This window comes from Seriola aureovittata, chromosome 6 (assembly GCF_021018895.1).
Source record: "Seriola aureovittata isolate HTS-2021-v1 ecotype China chromosome 6, ASM2101889v1, whole genome shotgun sequence".
NCBI lineage: Eukaryota > Metazoa > Chordata > Actinopteri > Carangiformes > Carangidae > Seriola > Seriola aureovittata.
This window is the reverse complement of record NC_079369.1, coordinates 17,833,066-17,850,247: the sequence shown is the minus strand read 5'-3', so window position 1 is coordinate 17,850,247 and position 17,182 is coordinate 17,833,066. Positions and strand designations below refer to the sequence as shown.

At 39.0% G+C, this 17,182-nt stretch overlaps 1 protein-coding gene across 3 annotated transcripts in view; it reads right to left on the bottom strand.

Annotated features, from left to right (window-relative positions):
- The window catches only part of kank3 (KN motif and ankyrin repeat domains 3), a 52,428-nt gene extending 35,246 nt beyond the window's left edge, over nucleotides 1–17,182 (bottom strand). Inside the window, exons 1-2 of one of the 3 annotated variants that reach the window (XM_056378113.1) lie at nucleotides 17,101–17,182; nucleotides 14,920–15,090 (exon numbers count right to left, since the gene is read on the bottom strand). The gene's annotated coding sequence lies outside the window, so the exon portion shown is untranslated. Of the gene's footprint in view, nucleotides 1–13,010; nucleotides 13,238–14,919; nucleotides 15,091–17,100 lie in introns of those variants that run through there. The other 2 variants (XM_056378112.1, XM_056378111.1) reach the window with 2 other exon arrangements.

Below are 17,182 nucleotides of genomic sequence, written 5' to 3'. Positions count from 1 at the left end.
CAGTACAGTAAGGCAAAAAAGGGCATGGTACAGGTGGACATAAAAAGTCAATATGGTGAGGGATGAAAAGTCATAGTATAGTAAGGCATATAAAGTCATGGTATAATAAGGCATAAAAAAGTCATAATATGGTGATGCACAAAAAGTCATAGTAGGGTAACGCAAAGAAAGTCATGGTATAGTAAGGCAAAAATGTCAGTGTAGTAATCAACAAAAAGTCATACTATAATAAGTCATAAAAAGTCATAGTATAGTAAGGCATATGAAGTCATAGTATAGTTAGGCATAAAAAAGTCATAATGTGGTGATGCATTAAAAGTCATAGTATAGTAAGGCATAAAAACTCATCGTATAGTAAGGCATAAAAAAGTCATAACATGGTGATGCATAAAAAGTCATAATATAGTAAGGCATATACTTCTGTATATTATAGTAAGGCATAAAAAAAGTCATAATATGGTGAGGCATGAAAAGTCATAGTATAGTAAGGTTTAAAAAAGTCATAACATGGTGATGCAAAAAAAGTCATAGTATACTAAGGCATAAAAAGTCATAGTATAGTAAGGCATAAAAAAGTCATAGTATACTAAGACATAAAATGTCATAGAACAGTAAGGCAGAAAAGAAGTCATAGTATGGTAAGGCATAAAAAAGTCATAGTACAGTAAGGCATAAAAAGTCACAGTATAGTAAGGCATAAAAAGGTCATAGTATAGTAAGGTATAAAAAAGTCATAATATAGTAAGGCAAAAATGTCATAGTATATAGTAAGGCATAAAAAAGTCATAGTATAGTAAGGTATAAAAAACTAATAGTATACTAAGAAATAAAAAGTCACAGTATAGTAAGGCATAAAAAAGTCATAGTATACTAAGACATAAAAAGTCATAGTATAGTAAGGCAAAAATGTCATAGTATATAATAAGGCATAAAAAAGTCACAGTATAGTAAGGTATAAAAAACTCATAGTATACTAAGACATAAAAAGTCACAGTATAGTAAGGCATAAAAAGTCACAGTATAGCAAGGCATAAAAAGTCATAGTATAGTTAGGCATAAAAAAGTCATTATATACTAAGACATAAAGTCATAGTATAGTAAGGTATAAAAAGTCATAGTATACTAAGATATAAAAAGTCACAGTAAGGCATAAAAAGTCATAGTATAAGAAGGCATAAAAAGTCACAGTATAGTAAGATATAAAAAAGTCATAGCACTGGCGGCTGCTGGCCTTATAAGGAGGGGAAGCTCATTTTCGGCCTACATCATAAAATGTGTCCGTTTATTTAAATGTAAATTCGCAGAGTGACAGAAGAGAGTCGCCAAACACAACGCTAGTAATTTTTAACAAAGACAAAGTCGCTGAGGATCAGTAACGTCTCCAGATCAACTCCGAACGGAATGAAAAACTTGAAAACTGCTCCGGTGGATGCTTATACTTCAAGATCGCTGATTCGCTAATTTCGCTGTCAATCAAAAAGGGACTCAGCCTCAGACAGATCATCCAATCATCATGCAGAAGCCGAGCGTCCGGGCCAGCCCACTGTCCCACAGACCCCCAGAGACGCTGAGCGTCCGATGGGCGGGACAAAGCCCAGCATTTATCCAATGACCGTCTAGTTTCGCTGCAGTGGAACAACCCACTCTATGCTTCCCAATTGAAGTCAGGAGACGCTCGGCGTCTACACTGTGTAAAGCTCTGTGGCGCTGCGGGGATGAATGAGAAGAAGTCGTGTCGGTTACCTGTGATAAGTAGCTGATTCTGAACAAAAGATGAACGTGTTCTAGCGCATATTTAGTCAATGAAATGTACACACAACAGAACATATTTGACCACTTATTTTGTTGACATTTTAGGGGAAGTTGAGCTTCCCTTGCAGTCTTAGAGCAATCGCCACTGAGTCATAGTATACTAAGACATAAAATGTCATAGTATAGTAAGGCATATAAAGTCATAGTATACTAAGCCATAAAATGTCATAGAACAGTAAGGCAGAAAAGAAGTCATAGTATGGTAAGGCATAAAAAAAAGTCAAGGCATAAAAAGTCATAGTATAGTAAGGCACAAAAAAGTCATAGTATGGTATGTCATAAAAAGTCATAGTATAGTAAGGCAAAAATGTCATAGTCTAATGAGGCATAAAAAGTCATAATATACTAAGACATAAAATGTCATAGTATAATAAGACATAAAAATGTCATGGTATGGTAAGGTATAAAAAAGTCATAGTATACTAAGACATAAAAAGTCAGAGTATAGTAAGGCATAAAAAGTCATAGTATAGTAAGACATAAAATGTCATAGTATAGTAAGGCATAAAAAGTCATAGTATACTAAGACATAAAATGTCATAGAACAGTAAGGCAGAAAAGAAGTCATAGTATAGTAAGTCATAAAATACATACAGTATACAGTATATGCTTTTACTTTATATGTACATATATTTAATATATTGAAATTCAACACATAGACATATATTACATTTGTGTATGGGCATTCTTGAATGTAAGTTTGCTTGATTGGCATTAAAAAGTCAGGGGTGATGGGGTTGTTGCGTCCCTACCAATGTTGAGACTAAACCTACACCCTTGATTAGTACGTAAGTGATCAGAAGTCTCTCCTAAAAATATCACATACAGAACAGTTTGTTATTGATACAGATTTTCCTTCTGGGTTCAGTAGGAACATGTGACGAGTACCCTGTCGTCCCAGAGCAGAGTCATGGATGTGCTATTAAATAAAGAGGAGAACACTGGGTCGTCCTGCATTCAGTCCACTTCATGGAGGAGGAAATGTTGTGCTGGTTTGAGGCTCGGGGCCATGTTTTGAAACAGTGACCTCATCTCCAACGCCACCCTTTTCCCAAGAAGGGATGCCAGAGAGAGTAATAGACACAATCTGACTGAAAGGGGGGGCCAACATCCTCTCTCACTGACAGCAACTTTTACTATCTGACTGCTTTACATGAGAAAAAGCCCATTCAGAAATCTGGACACATGGAAACGCAGGCCTCCACTCTGTGCATACCATACACACATACACAGTTGGATTATTATACTTGTGAGGACCTTCACTGTTTTAACTCCCAGTCTCCCCACCAACTTTTACCATAATTCTGATTTTAATTTTCTTTCAAGTCTTATTGGTTTCTCATCTTATTGGTCAATGCAATTGACAATAGATATGACTGTTTTCTTTCCTATGATACACATTTTTATATTCAGCGTGACTAACCGACATTAAACATTATGTCTGAATAAATGTGAATAAACATCCAAAAATCTGCTTGGAAACCACAGAATAAAGATGCTCCTTATAACTCCAGACCTTGCCTGAAAATTCTCACATTTTTAGGTTTTCTTCATTATCAAAGAAATTCAGTGGTTTTTGTCAGTACATCGATTGGCATATTACAATCAAGACCTGTTAATAGCTAATTCAGCATATTTTTCATGGTGCCAATTTAACTAAATGAAAACAGACAGGATGAGGGCTGTTACAGACTAATCAATTGAAAATCTCTTCAAGTTAATCAATAATTTAAAGAAAATGTTCAGTTGAAGCAGTAAGCAATTTACTGATTATAACCATACTACTGTTTTTGATCATATTGCATGACCTTCATCAGCAGGAGAAATGCTACTGAATGGACCTCGAGTGGAGCTGGATTCAATAAAAAAAAAAGAAAAAGAAAAAAAACAGTGTGTGGGATCAGCTAGCAGCTGTCGGCAGATATCAGTGCAAATTAACTAGTGAACAGACTTCCTGTTTCTGTCCTGTCTGTGGATGCATGTACTGGTAGTTTTATTTAAAAGAAATGCTCAACAACCTTGTAAGTGGTGCAGGGTTCTTTTTATTATTCTTCCTCAACTGTTTTAAACATGTAGACCTAAAAAAAATCATTTTCTAGTCATTTTGCATTTGCCAAAGAAAATAAATCTTTGGTCCTCAGTTTTATAACCAGGAAATGTGTTTACAATTCAGCCCATAATGTGAACATAAGTTTATAGTCAAAGAAAACAACCATGCTGCTCACTTGTTGAATGTAAAACAAATTTAAAGGTCACATATTTTACACTTTTCTGGCATTTCATTTGACATTTTGATATTTATGAGAAGATATATTTATGGTTTTAAGAACCAAAAACCATCTCAATGTAGTTTTACATCTCTTCTCTCAGGCTTCTCTCTGGAGGTCTAGTAACAACAAGTCAGTGAGCCAATCAGAAGAGAGGCTCTTAGCCTCTCTCGGCTTGAGTGGGCCAGGCTTGGGTCATGGCTGAGAGCGTTGACTGTCCTGATGGCTCATTCTAAGGGTCAGTTTCTGAAAACAGGCTGTGTGCATTTCTCTTTGGACTGAGCGCTTTGATACTTTCACGGTATTAATATAGAGCCAAGACCTGCTTAATAATACAAAACACATGGAAATCTCACTTTATACAATATGGGACCTTTAAACTTTAGGATAATTCTGAGAAACACTTGAAGCAACACTGGTGTAACTGGATCATCAAGAATCGAAAAGAAACAAATTGATTCTGGACTGAATGAGTCAAAATCAAATCAGGAGATCAGTGTCGATGTCCTAGCCTTGAGTTGAGATTTTTGATTCACAAGGTCAAGAATAACCTTTGGATTGCAGCTTTTAGGCCAACACTGAACGATGAATACAATTTACTGACAACTATATGCTGATGAAGATCATGTGATATTATCAAAAAGTCCACAGGATAGCTACTTAATAGACTTTGAGTGGAGACTGTTCTCTAACTGATGTTTCCAAGGTCAAGAATTAACTTTGAACCTCAACTTATTTATTGCTTTCTGGAGCAAGAAACAGAATCTCAAGGCAAACGTCCATTTTCACAACATTTAACTCTTATCCCAGTTAATCTTAAACCTAAACCCAAATCATAATCCTGAACTTAATCTGTTGTGAAGGCGAGATTTCTTCCATGTCATTATCCTCATGAGGACATTCAAGCCCAACAGACACAAAAATACACAAAAATACACACACACACACACACACAATCACACACACACACACACACACACAGGAGGGCCTCTCTGCTGCTGGGATAAATCTGCAGTTTCCTGAAGGGAAACCCACTACTCCCCCAATAAATCCCCCCTCATCACCACACACACACACACACATAAACCCTCCATGCCCCTGTGGGAGACCTCCCATTGTCTCCTAGAAGGAAGCGGGGGGGGTGGTGGGGGGGGTCCATGCCAGGAAACCCATCAGGCCGTCCTGAAAGCTGCTTCCTGAAGGCAGCAGGAAAACACCGGAGAGAAGACAAGCGAAAACTGAGAGCTGAACAAATACAACCAGTATGACACATACACACACGCACATCGTGCATCCTACAGCCAACAACAGCACTGAGGCCGACATCACATGATGCATCACACGGAGGTTAGATAACGTGTTATCACTTTTGGCGAGGACTGAAGTGTTTGTGTGCGCTGAAGCTCACACACACGCAGCAACACTCTTTCAACTCGATACACAGGACTGTGCCACCAGACGCCATCTCCTGCTTCTAATCCCTTTATCATAAATCACACACTGACGTCACATCGCTAACATGAAGTGTTTCCACCTGACACTGTATAGACTGTATAAACAATCAATTTTTCTTCCTATCGCAGTCAGTGACTTCAAACATCACATGCGTCCTACCTCCCCTCCCTCTTCCTTCCAGATTCTCCAGCAAACACAATCAACCACATTCAGCCTCCACAATGAGGCATTATGCCTCCTTGGTTGCGACGCTGTTTTTGAAAAGTTCTGTGAGGCCTCGTTGTTAACCCCCCCTGAGCAATGTCACAAAATGTCAGAAAGTGAATTCAATAAAGTTGCAGGGGAAAGTCCAACACATGGAGAGTTTCAAGATGAAGAGGCAGTGACTGGTGGCAGAGCACTGGAGTCCCCTAATGAAGAGAGACGCTTACAGAAAAATCCCACTCGGATCCTCCATCAGTCGCCTCAGTCTGTGATACTAAACCCATCTGAGTTGTTGATTTATGATTAAATACTTTGGGTGAACCCACTCTTCAACCTGCTTCATCTCTTTTCTCGTTTCCCAAAAACCCTCTAAACGCACCCCTAAAAATCTGTATGAAGTCGCCACTTTCATTCAGAAGAAGGTGAATTCATGAAAGTTTCACATCCTCCATATTTATTATTTCCCAGTCTTCAGCAACAATGAGCACATTTACATGCACAATAGTCTCTTGGTTCTGAGTCTTATCTTGATTTTGATCAGTCAAACCACCAGAGTGCCATGGACTCAGAGTTGGAGGTGCTGACCCTCGTTACAATTCGGTTGAAAACCACCCAACAGCATGCTGCTGGTGTCAGTCCAATATGCCCAGCAGAACTACAGTGCTGTCCAAAAGTTTTACACAATTTTTGGGCACCTCTGTGGCTCACCTGGTAGAGCGCGTACCATTTAGGTTTGGTCCTGACCGCAGCGGCCTGGGTTCGAGTCTGACCTGTGGACCTTTGCTGCATGTCATTCCCTCTCTCTCCCCAACTTTCCTGTCACTCTCTCACAGTAACTATAATAAAAGGCAAAAGAGCCCGAAAAAATAACTTGAAATAAAAAAAAAAGTTTTACACAATTTATATGTTTAGATTCTTATCCATCATACAATATCATCAGGGAGGCATCTGATTGGTCCCAAATGTATTCTGCAGCATGACAACGTCCCCAAACAGCCAGAGTCATAAAGAACTATCTTCAGACACAAAAAAACGAGGAGCCAGAAACAACAATTTGCATTTGTTGGGAAAACTGCTCTGTGGTTTTTTCGTCCAGTAATGATTCAAACATGGAAAACCACAGAACCAAAGACCTGACTGGACATGAATGAATTCTTGGGAAAGCAACATGATTCGTTTCCTTTGAGGAGACAATGATGTTGGCATCAGTTTGTAGCCTAGAAAGCTTCAAACTGCACACAGTTTGTATCCCAGCAGCAGCAGCATCCAGTCAGCTGAGAGAGGTAGTCGCATGCTTGCCGACTGGCTGCCCCTCCCTGGAGCAGAGCAGAGCTCTCAAATCGAGTTTTCCCCCAATTACCCAGTTTCCTGCTCTGATGTCACGTTGCATTTTGCACCAAGCACACCTTGTTTTCCCTCTGTGGTGAGAAACAAACTCTCCAGGCTTGTTTCTCCAAAGTGACAAATCAAACCTCAGTAGAAGTTTCTATTTGGCTCAAATATCAAAAGCTTTTTTCTCTCAAATTAATTTTCCATCACAACTGCAAAAATTAGTCTCCCTCTTTTCTCTTGTTTCTCTTTTCTTTAATCACATCAGCTTGTTGTTTTTTCTGTCCAAGCAAATAACAAAAACAAAGCAGCTCAAGGCATCTGAATTTGTCTCTAAGTTGACCTAGATACCTGGTCTGCAGATTTGTGTTTAAGGGGAGACTGTGACCCATTTGTCTTCTTCACAACAGTAGCAACTGCAGCCTCCAGATGTTTGATTCTCATAACTACAGAACAAGACCAGATGTCAGCCTTTGCCGTTTTCTGCCCAGAAACAACTGAAATATGTGTCTGTTATCATGTTATTTCCTTCCCTGGTGGAAATTATACCAGTTCAGCATCTTGTTGATGAAGAGGGTCGAAGTAATGACAAGGCAGAGGATCTACATAGCTCTTTGAAACGCTTTGAAATGTCTCCCAAAGCTCCTGGGAAACACACCTTCATCAGTGTGGGCTGTAATTCAGTTTTCCATAATGTAGTGATTCAGTTAGCTTCTCAGATTCAGACCGGTCATTACTCCTGTAGTCTCAGTGAGATGCAGTTTGATGTCTGCCATGCATTATGAAACTCAATTGAACATCGATGCCCTGCAGTCGACTCCGCCGGTAATTTCAGCCAAATTGCAAAGGAGACTCTTTTCATAAAATCAATTCTACTTCTGTTGCCCTGACTCTTACATAATTTTCTGACTTTATTTTGTCCCAACAGTTTACCTGGCCTCTGCCAGTGCATATGGACAACAATTCATTTTAGGGATGCAACTAACTGTTATTTTCATTATCAATTAATTTGCAGATTAGGCTCTTGATTAAGCAATTTATTGTGTAAATGTGGCGTCTTGTTTTGTCCAACCAACAGGCGTAAACCAAAAAATATTCAGGTTAGTATCATGTACAACAAAGAAATGTATCACATCCTCACATGAGACACTGGAACCAGCAACTCTTGCGCATTTTGTCAGAATTTATAAAACAACTGTTTGATTATCAAAAATTGATTTTCTTTCAATTGACTAATCAATTATTTGACTGTTGCAGCTCTAATTTATTATAAACAACATTTACAACTGCAGACTAAAAAGACCTCTGTGAAAACATGAAGTAAGACTATGGAAAACTACACAGATGACATCAAAAAGTAACAGAACAGGAAAGGTAGAGAAAGAAGTAAGATGGGATATAAAAGACTGTTTTCAGCTGCAGCTGAACTGAACATGGCAGTGGTGGAGCTGCCTTCTTCTATGACTTCATAGGGCAGGGGTGCTTTTCCACAGGCATCTCAGTGCTAAACACAACATTCGTTCCATTATGAGCCGGTGAACAGAGGTGATCTCTGTGCTGCGATGTTTTTTGGGAAACCAGGCTCCCGTTTAGAGTTGGAGTTCAAGGCCTCGCCCTCACTTCGCCCTTAGAGAAGTTTCTCAGGCATCGGATTCAAAAGCGGAAACAGCGTGGACAATTTCAAGACGGCGACAGAAAAAGTCTGAATTCAACCACAGAACTTTCATTGTTTGATCCAGAAATGTGGCATCACAGTGACATGCAGTTCAGTGTTTCCAAAAGCAGTTGTGGTTTGGTTCTTTCAGGGGGAAGCGGTCAGTTTAGGCAGAGCAAGAATCTCATCATTTTGGTGCTCAGGCCACAAGAGTCAAAACCGGTCTGCCACTTTCACCATTTCACCAGTCAAAAGGCCTTTTAGGGTCACTTATTACAACCTATAAATAAAGGTCAGTTACTTGCCAAAGTGTCTGGTAGAGTAAAATTCACCAGACGCTGCCAAACTCTAACAGTGTTTGGTTATTTTGGCATTTTCCCACCCTGATGTTAGTGCACAGAGTTTGATTAGTGTCTCTTTCCCAAAGCCCTGCCAGTACTTGAGTTAACGTGGGTATTTTTAGCACCCTGTTTTTCATTTAGTGTTTCTCAGGCAGGGGAGATAGCAGTAGGAGGAGCGTCTGATTGGACCACAGTGGCAGACCTCACCGACGGTCACATAAATTCATACTGTAGTCCCATTTTGTTTCCCTAGTCATTTTACATTTATGAGAAGCATAACCGATTGTTCGAAGGCAAATGTGACCTCAAGTGTGAACCCTCCACCAACAGCAGACCATAGATGAAGAACTAAGAGGAAATTTGGGTGACATTATTTACAGTAACTGGCACAATTTTAAAAGACAAACCTAGTTATATTCTCTACTTCTCTTATTTGTCTTATTTAAAACAATTTAAAAACACCTCAGTGAGAAACACTCGCATTTGCTGATATGTTTCTTCATTAGGATAAACATGGATACTGCAGTTTATTTTGACTCCCACCAACACCATCCTGCTGCCTGAAATACTTTCAAGTACATGAAACAAATGTGCATTAATCCGAAGCTGAAACTGTTCCCCAAGAAATACACTTTTTACTCATGTTTGAGTAACAATAGCTAGTACGTACTGTGCACAGCTGTTTGTAGGAGCCCATTTTAAAAACAAAGGTGTATATTTGTTTTTAAAGATTTCTTCTTCAACATTGGGGCTGACAGCCACAGACATGGTGGGTAACTCAGACAGTATCAATAGACAAAACTAACACACTGTTGATTTCGGTCTTTTCGTGCAAGATTTGTTGACATTATCCAAATTATAAGATATCAGCAGCCTTTTTCCTTTAATAAACTTTTAATTCTTTATTAAACAATGTGTCCTTGGGTTGCCACAATCAGTGTGTCACCAATGATACACGGTGTCTGGCACAGACAAATTACATAACCATTATCCTCCATCCACATCATCTTTTTTCATTGTTGTTATAATCTTAAGACCTATTTGGTTCATTTTTGCATGTCAGCGGTAGCACCCACGTTCATCGTAGCAGAGGATTTGGTGTCAAAGCAAAAAGCCAAAGTGCCTACTTGGCAATATTTGAAATTTAAACCCAATACCAAATGGGAACCTGATAACAATCATCACTTTGCCTGATGAAGGTGGCAGCATCTGGAGGTAGCACTACTAATCTAGAGATATTGAGCCGACTCGTGTCTTTTCTTGTGAAACGGCCGGTGTTGTCACAGGTTTATTACTTGTGACAACACCGAGAAATTTCCCACGCCGTGGCATCCCTAATGTTTCCTCATCCTCACAGTTGAGCTAAGCAGAGCAGAGCAGAGCCTGCAGCAAAAGCTGACTACAGATGCGTTCAGAGACACGACCTGTGGCTAATTTTCCATTTCCATAACAGTAATCAGTAAACGAAACTACAGAACACAAGGGTGGTCTGTTATCTTGAGATCACAGCTTAATACCAAAAAACTGTTTTCTTCTGATCACCCTAATCTCATTATACTAAAATAAACTCTGAGACACTCTTTTTTCTTTTTTTCTAAAAAGGCCATTGCAAGCTGTCCCAAACTTTTAAACCACTTTTGATCAAGACCACAACTGAAACCTCTGATGACTTTTTCACAATAACTAAGTTTTAGTGAGATCCAACGTGACTGCCGAGTCTGTCCTGGTCTAATAGCTGGACAGAATTATATCATGTCAAAATGAAAGATCACAATTGATTGAATTTATTCAAAAGCCAAGAGGGATGACCTGATGATGACAATAAGCAAGCATGGACCGGCAACCAAATTCAACGTGATTAAGTTAAGCTGGAGTTCTGCAAAAACCTGAATCAGTCATCTTGAAAGGACTTCAAACTCTCTGATATCTCCAGATAACAAACTCAATCTGGGGGAAGAACAGAATACACTCTCCAAAAATTGTTTTATTGAGATAATTACCTCATGATCCTGCGACAATTGGGGCAAATAAAATTATGAGCGACAGAGCGGGTCTTCATTCCTGTAAAAGGTCAAAGTGTCTACCAACTTCAGCAAGAAAAGATTTTTACAGTACGACTACACAACCATATATTTGTTTCACTATTAAGTACTTGGGTACTTCCTATTCTTAAATTCTACAGAGTGCAGTTGTCTTGTTTTGTATTGTGTGCTCTTCCTGTCGAGTTTGTAGCCAACTCCAAAGCCATTGTTTTACCTTGATTGTCCATGGTCTAGACCAGTCATTTTTCTACCTTGTAAAAACCAGGACCGCATGCGGAAAACTCTCAGCTGCCTCTTTCAAACACATTGAGCTGGACTTCTGAAGAGCTTCTCCTGCTTTCAGGGACAATCTGGGAAGCCACTCCAATCAGAGAATCTGCCATGAAGCAGAAAGTGGCAATTTCCATTTTCAAAGCCTGGATGCCTGCTAATTATGATGAAAGCCCCCTGCTATCAGGTTTCATGCAGGCCTGACACTTAAAACTAATTGTTGCCTCAGAAAAAGAAATGCTTGAAGTTTAAAAAAGGTAAACAAACCGCTGTGAATTTCATAAAGCAGAGAATGAATGAATATATTTAAACCTTTAAAAATGTCCCAGAAGTAGTGTTGTGATTGCGATCAGTGGATATCAGCGTAGTGCTTTAATAATAAATAAAATACAGCTTGGTCTCAAGATTACTCCTTAAACTATAAACAAACAGCTTTGACTTAAAGGGAAGTGTTCAAGCTGCACTCAGAAACTACTCCACTGAGTAGTTTGCTCTCCGATAACGCTGTCGGACTCACGTTTTTTTGTTTTGTTTTTTTAAATAAAGTTTTGAAATCCCTGCAGCAGAACCAGACATAGCTACTTTTTTTTTTATCCCACACTTTCTTCTTTCTAGTCAAAACCTGGTGGCTACATTGCATGGCACCACACAGCTCAACCTTTGAGTGTGTTATGCTACTCAGTGTTGGCAGAATGGTTAGAAATGTAAAATACAGATTATTTTGTGTTCACACATACTGCTAACCTTCACTCCAGAAAACCAGCCAACATTATAGCTTCGGTTGTTGTGTTAAGCATTTGGAGCGGTTCTATAGCATGTGAAACAAGATATAACCAAACAGTGTATAGCTCTTAATATAAAATGAGCTAAATCAATGGTATGAATATTGTATTTTATTTTGATGTAACAGCCAGCTGTTAACATGCCTGTAGTTCTTTTCACTAAACAGGAGATATCACCTGTCGGAAATTCACGATATCTCAGACTCAAGTTTTTCTCCACGTCTTCTCTTAAATTACGTTTTAAATGATACGACATGAACAAAGCATTAATACTAGAAAAGCTAAAGCCACACGAGTAGATGAAGATTGGAATACGGAGGTCTGGTCTTCACTTCTTTGTAACTTTTTCATTTCACCCAACCAACGCTGCAGTTTATCATACTCTGCATAGTTCTCCCTGAGCTACAAGAGACTTTATACATCTTTTCTCACATATGCAGTAGTACTCTCCAAGACCTGTAAACAAACTTTCATGTGTAATAATCTCTGGAGTTCCCCTTTAACTCAACCAGTGGTACTTAGTTTGCTACTGCTGCTACTTAAAAAACATGAAATTCAATGCAAAAGATTCCAGTGAGGTGATGTCTCTAAAATGCTCACTGCACGCTCATATTTACCAAACAGACAATGACTGAAGAGACATAGTGAAGGAGATGTGCTTGAAATTATTCGGACAAAATCCAAAACAAAGACAACGCAATCTCCAGCCAAACTCATGCTGCGTTCATGTTCTGAGAGATAAATGGTAGAGATGAGAAACATTTCTATGATGACAACTCATGTCATCGGACAACACCGGTCATTTGATTACTTAGTTGGTCAAATGATGATTAAAAATACTGTGCATTACTTACATAATATAGCTGTCACATTGAAATCTTCTTCTTTTTCGAGCACTCCCAAATTTTCGAAGCGCTGACACAGGTGAATGTTCTGACCACCAATACAGCAGAACACTGTAGCAACTGCAGCCCAGTATAACCCCGAACCCTAACCCACTACACTGCCTGTCAAAACAGGATCTTTTAATTTTTTACTGTATTAAACTCTAGGCCCAACACTAGCGAGTGCAGCTTTTCCTTTGCTCGCTGTATCATGTCACCTCAGTGAATTGAGTAACTCACAGTCTCGAGACGCTAAAATTAAAACCACTTGTAATAGCTCTAAAAATACGACAGCATGTATTTTATTAAGCAGCAGGACTCATGAGCATGAGGACCGACCCAAATTTAATTCAGCTGTAATGTAATAAAGTGTCCTCAATCTGTCCCAGGGTGTAAACAAGGTGGGAATGCATGAATTGGGGAGTGTTTATGACAGAAAAAAATAACAGCACTAATACTCCTCTCAAAAGTTGCAGAGAGGAAATGTTCAGAGTATCAGAGTGTTACACTGACCTCTGCGAACTAAACTTGCAGAGCATCTATTTTTAAGGCAACTGCAGTAAGTCAAACCCCAGGGTCTTGTTGCAGAAAGACAGTTTGCCCTGAGGGAGCCTCAGAAAACTGTTAAGAGCTTAACACAAATTTAGGATGATTTTAGTTTGTAGTTCTGTTTATTACCTGCATTACTCATCTTATCACTGTACATTCGATTGTCCTGTGTTCAGGAAAAGGATTTGGTGTTTCTCCTTCGCCCAAGACAACATTACAGGACCAGTGTGTAGGATTTATAGGGATCCATTGGCAAAAATGGAATATAATATTTATTATGTTTATGTATTGTTTCTCTTTAGCCTTTTATCCAGTACAAATAGATTTTCCTCTTTCTCTACAGCTACAATCATTTAATCCGTCTTTTCTCACAGGCTGTGTCCGAAATCACTCATTACTCCCTATGTAGTCCACTATTGCCATTTTGTGGCACTGTCCTAATGTATAGTGAGAATTATACCCTATTTAATGGACTCATAGTATCCCACAATGCATTGTGAAAAGTAGTGTACAACAGATGGTCACTAACCAAGCAATATAGACCATCATGCATTGTGCTCGGGTTGAAAGACAGAAAAACGTTGCGGAGAAAATTACCCGAGTAGTGTCCGAAAGTGTTTTTTTCATTTTACGGATGAGCTAGTAGTGAATGAGTGAGTGATTTCGGACACAACCAAAGCCTCTCCTTAAACCACGTGTGAATCCCTTCAACATGAAGGAACAGCGTTCTTATTCTTATTCTTACTCATAAACAAGACCCCATGCTACTTAATTCATCACTTGAGGTAGAAACATACTCTCAATCATACCACAATTTACTGCTGAATACCACCCAAAAGCATGCTGCTGGTCACAGTCCAATATACCCAGCAGAACTACAATAAGTGCAAGTTACGTGTTTAAATTCATATCACACAGTAACAACAGGGAGGTGTCTTATTCGTCCCATATTTGTTCAGGAGCATGACAATGACCCCAAACATACAGAGTCATAAAGAACTATCTTCAGAGACAAGAAGAACAAGTTCTACAACAGATGCAGCTACAGAGCCCTGATCTCAACATCATGGAGTCAGTCCGGGTTCACGTGAAGAGACAGAAGATACAGACTGATTAAATCCACAGAAGAAGTTCTCCAAGACGCTTGAACAACCTACCACTGTGTGCGAGTGTACTTGAGAACTGATGCTGTTTTAAAAAGGCAAAGGGTGGTCACACCAAATATTGATTTGATTTAGGTTTTTTTCAGTTTGGTGCACTTTGTATTAAGTTGATTAACAAATACAAGTACAGTTGCAAGTGCAGCATCAAACTTCATTTGTTTACTCACCAAGAGCTGTCTCCAACCGCGGAAAGCCACGTCAATGTTGACTCTTGTTTTGCTTCTATTTCTATTACTTCTTTTTTTCTTCTGAAGTTGGCATGTTAACCTGCTAGCCCCGGTTTGGCTGGACTATCTCGTCACTTTCCAATACCGAGTCACGGTAGCGTCCAGACTGCCCTGAAGAAGTGTTGTTGTGTTATAACCTCTTGTATTGTAAACACAGCAATGGTAAGTGAACATCTGTTAATGCTAATTTTGGCTATGTAGCAATAGCAAAACTTACAAACAACTCCTTAATGTTTATTTAGTGTAAAGGGTTATTGAAAATAAACTATGGTTAAGGTCGTGCAACTACTCACTTGGTTAAGGTGACATAAAGATCCCGGTTGCAGTTAAATAAAAGAGTGTAAAGTGTAATGAACTCTAACTGTACTTCCTGCATTGGCACTGCATGTACCATTTTACAGCAGATGATATTTATTATATTATATTTATCATTTATTAGAAGCCTGATATTTTTAAGCCTCTGTTCCAGCCCCACAACCAACAAGCTGCCATCAGATCCTCCAACACTTTCAAACCTTGTGAATCTGTCATGTTAAATGTATTCCAGGAGCCTCTACTTCACGTCCAGATTTCCTGCATTTCTCAGAATCCCATTCCACCACCCCTCGGGAAGGGGAGTAAACTTATTTTCATTAGATATTCCTGCGTCTTTTACAGTGGATTTTTCCCACTATTAATGGCTTTTTTATAATTGCATCGAAGCCCATGATATGCATTGTTTACACTTTGCATCACTGAATAATTTTCTGGTATCAAACTTCACTGCAGGTTCTGGAAATATCTGGATCGTGACCTTTGCTGCAGGTCACAGTCCATCAGACGAAACATGACCAGCAGCAGTGACACGTCTGCAGAGGCCAGTGTCAGTGTGACTGACTCAACATCTGAACATCCACAGATGAAAAATTCTGGTCTAGAAAACTGAGGAGGCCGAGATGATGCACAGCATAATAACAGACACGAGACCAGCCAGAGCGGGGGTGGTGGGTGGGGGGGGGTCAACACTTCTGACAATAGAGGAGGTTTGGGGGGGGGGGGGGGGGGGGATTTCCATCCCATGTACTGTAAAAGGCGCACCCACAACACTATCTGAGAACAAAAAGATTTCTTTTATATCTGATCTAGATCTGTTAGCAAACAAACTTTATTTATGAGGCACTTCTCTAAACAGAAGCTAAAAAAAGCAGCGCTTTACAGGAAAAAGAAAAGTGGAAAGAGGGCGAGAATGGAATTTGAACAAGCTGAATTAAGTGGACAACTCCACAATAAAAGGTATCAAATCAATAGAAAGCCACAGTTAACATCAGTTTTAAGATGCTTTTTAAAAATGAGAACTGATTTGGCCTTTGAGACTTTGTGAGAGGTTTTCCGTCCCAGAGTTGAGGAGCAGCAGCCACAAAGGCAAAATACTTTATCTGTATCTCTTAAAAAGATTAAATCTAGATAACAGATTAAACTACATGTGTCTTCTCAGACTGTCACACGAAAACACCAGTTTCAAGACAAGTCAATTTAGATTTTAAGTATAGAGAGAGACTTTTCTTTTTAGGTGAAACTGAGAAAAAGTGTTTTGAGAGACTAAAATAATTATTTAATATGTCAAATAGGGTTGGGAAAATCCCTAAAAATGCATAGGGAACCAGTTTTGGCATTTATAGATACGGTTTGGAAAAGCCAACATACACAACGAAAAAAAATCAAAATAGAAACTACAAGTTTCTATTGAGACATCGTATGATTATGGCAACAACCACAGTGCATTAAAACACAATAAAGAACAATAAAATCACAAACCCACTGCTGTAAGAAACTAAATGTCATGAAAATATTCCAGGAGCATTTAACTTTTGTTTTGTTAGTTTTTCTGCAGCCAACAATTATTTTCTTTTAAAAAGTGTTTTGAAAGTTTTGAAAGTCTTTCTTACAGTCGCTGCAGATACAATAACATTAGTTGTGATCAATTAAACACCATAACACTTGGAGGCACCTACAAACTAAAACAAACATAGCAAATCGTTTTGTTGTTCAGAAAATCAAATCGAACAGTCAGGCAATAATCAGCTAATCAATGCGTATCAGTATTATGTGTGTTAATCGATCCCTCGGGCTGTCTCTTCTTACCTTATGGCTTCTCTTCGTCCAGTCACACTGGGACTTGTCATGACTTTCAGAGGAGGTAGGAAAAGTTTGGGAGGAGAAGAAA